This window comes from Chelonia mydas, chromosome 15 (genome assembly GCF_015237465.2).
Source record: "Chelonia mydas isolate rCheMyd1 chromosome 15, rCheMyd1.pri.v2, whole genome shotgun sequence".
Lineage (NCBI taxonomy): Eukaryota > Metazoa > Chordata > Testudines > Cheloniidae > Chelonia > Chelonia mydas.
Genome location: NC_057856.1, coordinates 22,162,068 through 22,174,205, shown reverse-complemented (window position 1 = coordinate 22,174,205; position 12,138 = coordinate 22,162,068). Strand labels below are relative to the sequence as shown.

The window sequence follows — 12,138 nt, the reverse complement described above, 5'->3', positions numbered from 1 at the left end:
CTCTGCGGGCTTCAACACTTTCCCACAAGCCCTGTATCTGATTTTCAGGGCAGTGGATGTGGTTTCAGGACCTAACCTCTCCAGAAGCTTCTCTGCTAAGTTTCAGGCAAAGGGCCAAATCCTCAGCTGGTATTAATTGGCATAGAACCATTGAAGTCAGTGGAGCGATACAGATTTACACTAGTTGACGATCTGGTCTTGTATGTTGATATTACAACAATATCAGAGCCCTTCTGTAGCTAACACAACACCTGGACAGTCCTATTAATGATAAACAAAAGATACAAAGCTTGGTAGATATATCGCACCCACTATGTCCAGAAAAAAAATCCTAAACTGGATCTAGAGGACAGTAATTTATCTGCCATATTATAACATTTTACTGCATGGTAATAAAACAGCATTAAGAGTCTTGAATCCTCATTGGCAGGATGACTTGGAGCCTGCACAGAGCACTATAAATACGACCTCTTTAAAAAAAAGGTGATAGATGCTCTTTTTACAAATCACTGTAACTGGAGAATGTGACGACTTTTAAGAGCGGGGGAGGGTGTTTTAAGAGCACAGCTCTCATCTTACGATTCTTTAATGCAGATTCCTACTTTGGAGACCTGTACTGTTGGATTCCCTGTGCCTGATTCACCTTTCACTTATAGCAGCACAACTCCATTAACTTCAGTGTGGCTACTTGTCATCTACCCCCGTGTAAGTAAGAAGTAAATTAGGCTCCATTTGTGTTTCTGCTCATCCCACCCACCCATTTTCTCGCTCTGTCATTTTCTCTGAGAGGGCAATCAACCTTTGGACTGATCTTTTCCAGGAAGTACTGGAAGAATCCTCCATCATCACTGGGATGCAGTACCTTCTGGGTGAGATCTTCGAAAGCACCTAAAAGAGCCAGACACCCAACTCCCATTTGGAAGTCAAGGCACTTTTGAAAATCCCATCCTGTATGGACATCTAAGGTTTCTCATAGACCATGTGATACTTAAACATGGTGATCTACCTGTCAATCTAATCTGCCTGCTTGGGCACTTATATGACCCTCAAAACCGTGGTATCTGAGCACCTTCATTTGTGGGATCTATGGATTGAATTGCCCCATGCCATATTATTGGGGGATTTTATGTTTTTTTACTTTCTTCTGGAGGGATTGGAGATCAGACTATCATATTCCATGTGATGGATTTCCAGCAATGATAGAGGAGATGGGAAGAGGTGATCCTTGATACTTTCCAAATGTATAATGTCATTATGTTAATGAGGTGACCTCATGCTACCATGGAAATGCCTGGTCAAAAGTAAATAAGACTTACTTCCCTTGAAAGAATTGGGGATGGATTGATCTATTAGAGCTCCTTTTCCCAGTTCACACACTTTCCCTCCTCAGTCTTCTAACTCTAGAAAGGCATCCAGTTTCCTTACTAACTGACACCGGGACTGAACCGCCTTTTCCAAAATCTCAGAATGCAGCCACTCTCCTCAAAGGAAGAAAAATGAGAAATTCCCAATTAAGTAACAATAAAAAGAGACAATACCTGGCTGACAGCTCTGCGAACTAGGTCATTTCCTGCTTCTTACAACCACAAATGACCATGACCTGCCTTTCTGCATCTTACCATAAACAATTCAGATCACCTACTAATGAGAAGTGAAATTGTGTTTATTGTCTCTTGTGCTCTTTTTTTTTTTTTTTTTGCCCCCTGCCCCACTAGTCAGTCTGGAAGGAATTCCTTACCGAGAACCTAGTGAGAGATGCTCTTTGACAAGACCATTTGGATATCCTTAAGGAGCTTGTCTTACTCTTTATCAGGCTCATTCCTTACTATTATTAAATAGAAATATCAATGGACAGAGGAGGTTATTTCCCCCCGGATGCACTACACATACAGTCTCTGCCAAGTAGGCACAAAGGGCCAAATTCACTGATGCCCTATGTGGAGGCAACTCCCTCAACGTCAGTGGAAGTCTCATGCCAGCAATGAATTTGACCTGTGTGCTATCATAGCTACAGCTCCACTTTCATACTATATTCCATAACTTTCATGATTCTAAAGAAAACACAGCCATGATTATTGCCACATAGAAACTGCTGTGTGTGGGTGACTGCAAAAAGTCAACCAGCTCTATTGAGAGCCAAGTTAAACCTTGACCTTCTTGCAATGAGCACCGATGACTTTCAATGAGCGTTTCAATTCATTCCAAGGAAGCCACGGGTTGGGCTGGTAAGGCAAATTCTACTTTCAGTACATATTTTTGCCTTTCCTGATTTTAATCCTGGGAAGATCAGGGATCTATTTCTGCTCCCACTAAAAACAGCATCAAGTCAGGCCATACTAGTTATTCTTGTGACTTTTATAAGAATTTAACATAAGAATGGCCCTACTGGGTCAGACCAAGGGTCCATCTAGTCCAGTATCCTGTCTTCCAACAGTGGCCAGTGCCTGATGCCCCAGAGGGAAGGAACAGAACAGGTCATCATCCAGTGATCCCTCCCCTGTCGCTCATTCGCAGCTTTTATTTTTAACACTATATTTTCATGAGCTTTGATCTTTCCCTTCTGATCCATAGAGCTGATTGCAAAATGGAATTTCTATCCCACTTCTATTTTCATCCTGAGTTGGGATGAAAAGGTGAATGATCAAAACTTTTCATGGAATGGAAAGTTTAGAAAAAATTTCATTCAGGAATATTGAAAATGGGTTGAGATCATAGTTATTTATTTCAATTCTTTTGATCAAAATAAATGTTTAGACACCCCTGAATTGAAACTTTTCATTCCCATTTGTTGATCTGCAATGGAAAGTTTTGTTTCAAGATGAGCTGATGTTAATAAGAGTGTGTCATGGCAGCTCAGCCACAGTGAGACACCACAGTGCATCATGGGAGATGTAGTCCAGTCAAGGACCAGAGCCTAAAGGGGAGAACGGAGGTATGAGGGATCCAGAACTGAGATTTCATGGATACTTCAGATGGACACAGAGATTAATATCCAACTGACCCAAAGGGAAATGTTCCATTTTGATTTTCCCCAACAGAAAATTCTGCTGAAACCAATCTTTTCCCACAGAAAATTTTTATTTAATGAAATCCCATTTTCTGACACAAAAATGTTTCATTTGAAGTATTCTGACCATCTCTACTGATCACTCATAGTTTTTTTTTTTAATTGCAGTATCACCAATCCCAAGCATTTAAAAACCGTGAGGCAGGCCCTCAAAATCATGAGATTGTCTTTAAAAAATCATAAGATTTAAATGAAAAATAATGCTTTTACTCAGCTTCTGATTTTTTGCATCTTTAGGATACATTTACTTCGTATTTTCAAGTTTTTATCTGCAACCATGAGGGCTAAAAAATTACTTTTCAAAAAAAGGAAAAGCTTGGAATTCTCACCCAATCCCATGTCTCCAAGCGCTGGAGATTTAAGACCAACTATAATGACACAATAAAATTGTGAGCATTGGCAACACTCCAACTGTCAAGGTCAAACTGCAGCCCCACTCACAATCATGGGCCTGATTATCTTCTCCCGATGGTTTTAAACCAGTGTCACTCCACTGATTTTCACAGAGGAGAATTTTCTCCTCTATTACATAGGTGTAAGAAAGAGGAGAAGCAGATGCTACTAGTTTAATGTTTTAAAACACTGCCTGAGTCAGGCTATTTAAAAGACTTGAATACTTTAGTTCTGGTGAGAGCAGCATGTAATGGGCGGCACTTGACTAGAGAGTGGTAATTTTTGCCACTAACAAGACCACACTGAGTTTTAGTGCAGGATTTATTACTCTGCAATAAGACTTTACAAAATATCAGAGGCATTACTGTCCTTTCAGTACCACTCAGAGTGGCTGGAACAAAATTGCCTTATATTCCTCGCCTCTGAAGCAATAACCAAATGCTGATTATTCATACCAGAACAAATTTGGGCCTTGTTTCTGCAGAGGTGGTTTGATAAAAAAGTAAGCAATGACCCTGGGATGAAATTCACTATTCACTATCCACTCACAGCTTGAGAGATCAGAATTTGGGCAGGATAGATGCAGGCACTGGGAAATTCATCCCTCAGCCATGGACCTGCAGGGTGACCCTTTGCTTGTGCAACCGGCATGAAGCCTACCACATCATAGCACAGTGAGCTGCAGATAGACCCTGTGCTGCCTCTTTATCTGGACCAAACTCTCATAGGTCTTATGAGGTACAGAGGGCCATGTGCACCTGAGCTCATTTCACCTGTAATTCCTTCTGTTGTTATGAGTGTGGCTCTGACATGCACTAGGGTCTAAGTCTGAAGCACAGCAGGTGTACTGAAAATACAGTGATGATACAGTGTGATACATGGAGGTTTAACTAAGCCAGCAGAAATTGGGTTTTTGCTGCCAAGGCACTGAGGTCTATGGGATATTTGTGGAAGCCAGAAACTTCTCAGTTCTAATCACTATTTGGCCATGGTCTAGTCACCTACACTCTGATCCTGCATAGATTTATGCATGCACATAATGTTAAGCACATAAGTAATCCTGCTGAACTTTATGAGTCTACTCACAGGTTTAAAACTAAGCACGTATGAGTCTTTGCAGGATCGGGGCCTTAATTTCTCTGTGTCTCAGTTTCCAGATAGGTAAAATTGAACAATAATCCTAGAATAGTAGGACTGGAAGGAACCTCAAGAGGTCATCTAGTCCAGTCCCCTGCACTCATGGCCAGGACTAAGTATTATCTAGACCATCCCTGACAGGTGTTTGTCTCACTTACTCTTAAAAATCTCCAACGATGGAGATTCCACAACCTCCCTAGGCAATTTATTCCAGTGCTTAACCACCCTGACAGGAAGTTTTTCCTAATGTCCAACCTAAACCTCCCTTGCTGCAATTTAAGTCTCTTGCGTCTTGTCCTATCCTCAGAGGTTAAGGAAAACAATTTTTCTCCTTCTTTCTTGTAGCAACATTTTATGTACTTGAAAACTGTTATCATGTCCCCTCTCAGTCTTCTTTTCTCCGGCCTAAACAAACCCAGTTTTTTCAATCTTCCCTCATAGGTCATGTTTTCTAGACCTTGAATCATTTTTGTAGCTCTTCTGTGGACTTTCTCCAATTTGCCCACTTCTTTCCTGAAATGTGGTGCCCAGAACTGGACATGATACTTCAGTTGAGGCCTAATCAGCGTGTAGTAGAGCGAAGGAATTACTCCTTGTGTCTTGATTATGTAAGCAGGGTCTGAATGAATGCTCCCCTGAAAGCTAGACTTTGGATGTGTTTATGTAAATACAGTTTGCTCCTACTCTGCTTAGATATTCAGCAGATAGAGAGGTGTCAAAGTAATCAGTTTTGGCTGGTGTTGGGTTACAAATCACTTTAGTACTGAATGCAGGGGTAGTGAAATATGGTGACCAATGTTGTAATTATTGTAGGAATACAGGGAAGCAGGACTGTGCTTCACCTGTCCCAAATCGGGGGGAGGGGTCACCCTCAGATGAGGGGGAGGGTCACCCTCAGATGAAAGAACCTCATTAAGCCAGGGACTCAAATGCCAGAGCCCTGTGAAAGTAAAAGGGATGGGAACAGGTGTCCCAGTCAGGAGGTTGTGAACCCTCCCCAAAGGTCCTCCCTAACTGGTTTAACCTGTTCCTCATCACTGTTCAAAGAAAGAGCTAAATAGGCTTCATTAGGAGCCTCTTTTGTTATTTTAAATGCTCAATTACTGAGAGCTGAAATCACTTGAGATGGGGCAGTGTTTTTGCCCAGCCTGCAAAGAGCTGAAAATCACTAAGAGACTGATGTGCAGAAGTCACAGCAGAGTGAGCGGCCAGCAGGGCGGCTGGTGGAGAGGCACAGTGAAGCAGCCAGCAGGGCAGCGGACGAGTGCCCAAGCAGTGGAGCAAATAGGGTGCCTCCTTACCTCCACCAAGGGTGGGAGGTGAAATCTGCAGATGCACCTCTGAACTCTAGGTCTGCACTGACCACAGACAGCAACTGTGTGTGGGGTGCAGAGAAGGGACTGGCACATTTTGGGTTGCTCGACTGAAGAGCCTGAGGGGAAAAGGACACTGCCCATCTTACTTGGGGGTGTGTCTTTTGCTCATGGTTTATGTTTATGAACCCTGTTTCCGGTGTTTTCCCAAATTAACATCGAGTTACTTCCCTCCTTTTATTAAAAGTTTCATTTCTACACTCAGACTCTGTGCTTGTGAGTGGTGAAGTATTGCCTCTCAGAGGCATCAAGCGGTGGTGTATAATTTTCCCAGGTTACTGGGTCGGGGCTCGAGCCGGTTCTGTGTTGTATCGATGGAAAGGAACCTCTACATATTGAAGCCGGCCCTGGTTGCTGCTGGCTCTGCCTGGCAGAACGGTTACAATTATAACACTCCTGCTAATACATCCCAGAATGATGTTTGCTTTTTTTGTAATAGTGTTATACTGTTCCCTCACATTTAGCTTGTGATCCACTATGACCCCCAGATCCCTGTCTGCTGTACTCCTTCCTAGGCAGTCATTTCCCATTTTATATGTGTGCAACTGATTTTACTTCCTAATTGGAGAACTTTGCATTTGTCTTTATTGAATTTCATCCTATTTACTTCAGACCATAATACTTGCTTCTCTTTTGAGGCATGTTCCAGATTTATTGTTGTTTTTACAGAAGATGGAAAACGTAAAGCATTGTACAAGTGCTAAGTGTAGAATGGTGAAAACCTAATCCCAGGGTCCCCACTTTTTAAAATCACACCCAGTCCAAATCAAAGTGAATTAAATGCTGGTGGAAGGTGCTAGATTGACAGCCTTGGATCAGTTACAGAACAGACAATGGCAGGGCAAGCTTGACCATCCCACCCCACCCCACCACTGTGTCTGAGCCTCAGGGACCATTGCTAGTCGTCACTATTCCCATTCAGTTCCTGGTCTCTCGCTAAGAAGAGTGGAAGTTGCAAGGATGATTTTTGGGATACAGACACTTGCTGGATTATATTATTCCGTTATTCATATAGTGCCAAACATTTGCTTGCGTGTTTTAAAGATAAGTACAAGGATGAGGACCCTGCCTTGAGTAGCAAGAACTGAACTGAACTGAACCAACCACTTACTTATTTCAAAGTCTGTCTCATAAGCAACAATTTTCAGTCACTGGGCTACATTCTAGGACTCTGTGTGCCACTACCAATCAGCTGAGTTATTCCACCCCACAGCTCCCCGGTGCTTCGTAGTAGTGACCCATTAGAACCTGCCCCCTTGGATATATGCTGTGGGTGTGTCTCTGTGAGTATGTCTACACTGCAATAAAACACCTGTGGCTTGCCTGTGTCAGCTCACTCAGGCTCACGGGGCTATAAAAATGCAGTGTAGACATTTGAGCCTGGGCTCAGGGACCCTCCTGACTTGCGGGGTCCCAGAGCCCACACTCCAGCCCAAGCCTCAACGTCTACACTGCAATTTCATAGGCTGCGGCTCAAGCGCTGTGAACCTGAGTCAGCTGACACGGGCCAGCCAGGGGTGTTTTATTGCAGTGTAGCGATACGCTGTGTTTCCCTGGGCCTCTACTGAAAAACTGGACTCTTCTAAGATTTCAGCTCTGATGATGCTCCTAGTACAGCACGCTAATCTCAATGGGTCCCTGTGCACTTTCCAGACAACACAAGGCTGTCCACTAACTTACTATGATTCAGATTTAGATGAAATTAAAGATGAAAAGGACCCAAGTCTTGCCTACCCCTCTGCCAATGTAGGATTGTTTGCTGGGATGTTGCATTGATTTCTTTTTCTAAACGCTGGAAACTACTGTGGTACGGTTGGCAAATGTTAGCTATTTAATAAGGATCACTGTGTATTCTACATTTCACTGTCCAGTCTAATTTTGAAACGGCACAGGAGATATAGTGGCTTCACACCCACCCACTTATTCGTAGCCACACTGCCTCTTTATTAACACTTTAAAGTGCAAACACATTCTTTATAAATATCACCATACAGAAGAAGTGGGGCCAGATCTTCAGCTGATGAAAACTGATGTAACATCCTTGATTTCATTTACATAAGCTAAGAATGTGGTCCATGATCTCCACAATGGCTAAGCAATACATGTCAACTAATTTGTAATTTTTCTTTCTGAACCTACATTAAACAAATCCATTTTTTAAATCAGTGGCAGATTTACCAGACTCAGAAGGATCTTGCAGAAGCAGAAAAAAAAATGAGGATTAAGAGAGACAGAAAGGCATGTGTAATCAGAAGCCACCAGCATGATGGCTGGGTTTTCAACTGTTAAGATAAATGGAAACCCCGTGTAGATTTTAAAAAGGAAACATATAACATGCTGGACTTTCAAATTGCTTGGCCTCATCTTCTGTACAAGGTATATTGTGAAGATGCAGTGGCCTAAAACAAGTAGAATGGGTGTAAATGTTACAATTAGAGGTAGGCGAAGTTTTTCAGCCAAAATTTTTTTTCACTGAAAAATACAGACTTGGCCAGCTGAAACATTTTCTGACTTTGTGCTGAATTTGACAAAATGTTTCAGTTGAAAAAAACCTGAATATTTAAAAAAAATGTTTTTGAATGAAAACATTTAGATTTCTCAGTTCAAAATGACTTTTTACTGTGAAATTTACTGCAATGTAATTAAAATAATTTTTAAAAAGTAAAAAACTCAAAATTGTTTCATTACAGGTGAATGAAATGTTGCGACATAATCAAAATACGAAATTTTGTTTGACCTGAAACAAAAAATTTTCAGCTTTTCGGGGCAAGGATATTTTTTTGTTTGGGCCGATATGACACAATATTTCCCCCTGATTTTTCAGAATTGCCAGCAAACTGAAAAATCAGTTATTTCTACAGCTCTAGTTACAATCCCTTGACAGAAAAGTTGAAATATAGCTAACAAAAGTCACTTTTCACCATCTACAGCTCTATGCATTTCAAGCTGTTTAGTTACCTTGTTTCTTCCCTCCTTAACTTGGAGGTAAACTTGAAGCTCTCAGCAGGTTGCTCCTCTGACAGTAACATTTGATTACCTGCACTGGTCTTAAGGGCTCACGTCAAGGAATATTAAGCAAAGCCTCCAGTTGCTGGTGTTCCCCACTGGAACAAAATGGAGCTTTCAGTCTCACTTCAATGCCACAAGATGTCCACTAGGAAAGACATATCAGCTAATGGGGCCCAGAGAGGATAGATTTGGAGCTAAACATATCCCGCTAGTGTGTGCATCCAAATTAAAATGGGAAAATGCGCAGCTGAGAGAACGCAATGTTCCCGTCAACCATTGGCTGAGGAAAATTTCACACAGGGCCAGATCCTCAATTGGTGTAAATTGGCGCAACTCCACTGAAGTCATTGGAATGAGGCTGATTTACACCAGCTCAGGGAGAGGCCCTTAGTGATTAAGGCCCATTGGCTGCCAGATGGATTAGGTTTAAAAACATTTTTAAAAACCAACAACTTTGGATTCACAAAGGAATTTTCTTTTAGCTGGCCTGGTTTTAGTGCTAATTTTTGGCTGTCTATCTCATTTTCTCTTCTAGAGAAGCCTGTCTGTAAGGACAGCCAGCTGTGAGTATCTGAGGTGATAATGGCAAACTCCAGACAAACCCATATTGTTGTCATTCTTTTATTAGGTTTCTTGAACCCACCTCACACCGTCGTCTCTCTCCAGCACTGTCTATCATGGTCTCCCCTTGTCCATTAACATATACCAACCAAATGGTATATGCTGGGTTTCTTAAAAACGTTTAGTATTCATAGTTATATTACTCCACACTAAATAAACCAAATGGCTATTTCACTTCTGCAGAAAGCTGATGGTGAAATCTACAACCCTTTATAGCACATCACAGTGGATTACAGTACATGCATAATGAGGCTTGTGAACCCATGAGAAAAAAAAATATGGCCCAATCTGACTATCTCCTGTGAAGTGCTTAATCCCATTGAAGCCAGAAGAGTAACTGTTCTAGAGATGGGCTTGTAGTCAACAGGAGTTGAGGGTACTCGGCACCTTTCATGATCAAGGCCTCTATGACTGAGATGTCACTACATAGATTTACAGATTTTAAGACTATTAGGATCACCTAGTTTTATCTTCAAAAGCCAGATCTGAACCTTTTGTCTTGAGACAATCATAAGAACATAAGACAGGATACTGGGCTATATGGACCTTTGGTCTGACCCTGTATGGCCTGTCTCCCGGCAGTGGCCAATTGCCAGGTGCCCCAGAGGGAATGAACAGAACAGGTAATCATCAAGTGATCCATCCCCTGTTGCTCATTCCCAGCTTCTGGCAAACAGAGGCTAGGGACACCATCCCTGCGCATCCTGGCTAATAGCCATTGATGGACCTATCCTCCATGAATTTATCTAGCTCTTTTTTAAAATCATTTCGAGCATTAACAGTGTGCTGGCAGGTTAAGTGAGTGAAAATTTAAAAAAAAAGGAATGGAGAATGAATTCAGGCTGCTTTTATTCTAAAGTAGAGCAGTTGTGAGTGCTGAGAACTGAAATAAGGAAATGTTGAACTTGAGGGGTCCCATGGTGCCCTCAGTTCAGAGGTGACAGTTCAACTGGGACATGCATGCTGCGTGGCTTGAAGGGATGTAGAAAGCACTGAGTTTATTAGCTGTGTTTTTTTCTTACACATTTGGGGCCTGATCCTGAAAACCATGGGAGTCATTTTACACTTGTGTATCATACCCCTATGTAAAAAGTGACATACATGCCCAAAGGTTTGCAGGACCAGTCCCCTAATGCAGAAAGTCCTGAAAGTCAGATTACCATACTTAGAGATCAGTGGCAAAAGAAACTGGATCATGCTTCAGTGTTTTTCTCTCATAAAGACATCATATAGATTGGGTAATTTCTCATGTGTAGGTGTTTGTGCTTTATTTGTCACAAATTTTTCTTCTTTTTCTTTCTTCTTCCAAATCACACCTATGAGTGGGAGGCACTTCACTTGCAAAACAATTTTCCTTCCATCACATGGAGGTTCATTTTCATTTTCTGGTCCTCAGCAGAATAAGGCTCACAGCATTTGCTATCTCTGGATGCATTTCTCAAGGCTGTGTCCATTTTAATATATATGTTTACTTTCCCTTCAAGCAGAGAAGCTAGGAATGACCAAGAAATCAAATGAACTTCAGCTGGAGACAAGGGGCCAGAGAAAAGGTGAACAGTAGTAGGAGTTACACAGCACAAGCAAGTCTGAGCCTAAGCCTAAACTGGTGTAACTTTCTCACTGGGTACAGCTCCACTTCCAGTCCCTTGGTGGGTATGTCTACACTGCAGCTGGGAGTGAGCCACACAACCCAGGGAGACAGACTTGCACTGGTGGGCTTGCGTTAATGCACTAAACTTAGCTATCTGGACGCAGCAGTGGAGGCTTGAGCTAGCCACCCGATCTTGGACCCAGGGAGTAAAGTGGGCTTGAGCTGGGTGAATAGCCGAAGCCTCTGCATTGATGCACTGTCCACACAGCTATTTCTAGCACACTAGTGCGAGCCCTATTACAAAGGTCCGTCTATGCGGGCTGGGAGGGTTGATCCCAGCTGCAGTGTAGACATGCCCATTGTGGGATTGGAAGAGAGGGATGAAACAGGAGAAAGCAGCTAATAAGAGGGTAGGGGGTGTAAGTTACACTTACCAATTCACAAACGGTCTTTCACTGTCTTCTGGCCATTCAGTGACCAATTTTGCTGTCGGTTACCCCAGTGTAGCCCCACTGATTGATTCAACCCCATTGAAATGAGAGCAGAATTTCGCCCTTTCACTTTTACCATGCTGGAATGCCATTAACCCCAGCCTGGCTACTCCAGATTTACACCGAGGTGAGAGAACTGCAAGTTAGGCAAATACAAAGTCCTTAGGTAAGAGTCTCCCCTGCATCAGAGTTTGTGCTAACTTTGCCCTGAAGCCAGCATAGCCAACCAAGACAGAGTCATCCAGCGTAAAGGAATCATCTGTGGGTGTAGAGCTAAGATAGACCTACAGGTGCAGGGATGTGGTCAGGACACTGCTGTGCCCTGTCAATCACTGGCCTCCCTATCTGTTTTTTTATTTTTAATAAACACACCCCAAGATGCTGGGTGGAGATTTGGGGTTTTCAGTGTGTTTTAATAGATCCAGTGCACCGGTCTATACATTACAATGATGATAA

The 12,138-nt window shown here is 42.4% G+C and overlaps 1 protein-coding gene across 2 annotated transcripts in view; it reads right to left on the bottom strand.

The window, feature by feature from the left end:
- TMEM132D (transmembrane protein 132D) overlaps nucleotides 1–12,138 on the bottom strand; it is a 388,920-nt gene that overhangs the window by 46,373 nt on the left and 330,409 nt on the right. The gene's annotated exons all lie outside the window — the stretch shown is intronic.